Here is a 530-nt window from a genome sequence, read left to right as displayed (position 1 = left end):
TTTATTTTGTCCTCATATCCTGTTATGTGAATACCAGATGAACTACGTTGTCAGCATGTTATGTAAGAATATCTGTATTGATTGATGAATTTTTTTTTATTTGCTGAATTTTTTCGTCTTTGCAGAGCTCCAGCGACATACTTGATTTAATAACATCTGATGCATGATTGCACATTTGAAATGACATGTAAATTGCTTGTGTGACCAGTGTAGTGGGGTGTAAAATTGAAAAACCAAATTCCATCCTTTCTTGTTTCTGTACTGAGCGTGTGTGACAGAAGACAGTGAATGACCATTACTGATAATAAAGACAACTTCAAAGGATCAGAAAGTGTTCATACTGCACTCTGACCCACAGTCCTGAACTTGAAAGTACTGCACTTTACAAGGCTGCATAATCATTTGGTGTCAGCAGCGAAAGAGTCTCGGTATGAAATATTCAAGGCTGTGGGGGAGACTGGATTAGATGAGAGACTAAGCCTGCAGAATACCTGTATCCATTAATCGAAATCCCATACATTAATGATATG

The sequence above is a fragment of the Sinocyclocheilus grahami genome, unplaced genomic scaffold, assembly GCF_001515645.1.
Source record: "Sinocyclocheilus grahami isolate Dianchi unplaced genomic scaffold, SAMN03320097.WGS_v1.1 scaffold487.1, whole genome shotgun sequence".
NCBI lineage: Eukaryota > Metazoa > Chordata > Actinopteri > Cypriniformes > Cyprinidae > Sinocyclocheilus > Sinocyclocheilus grahami.
Note: the sequence above shows the minus strand (reverse complement) of the source record.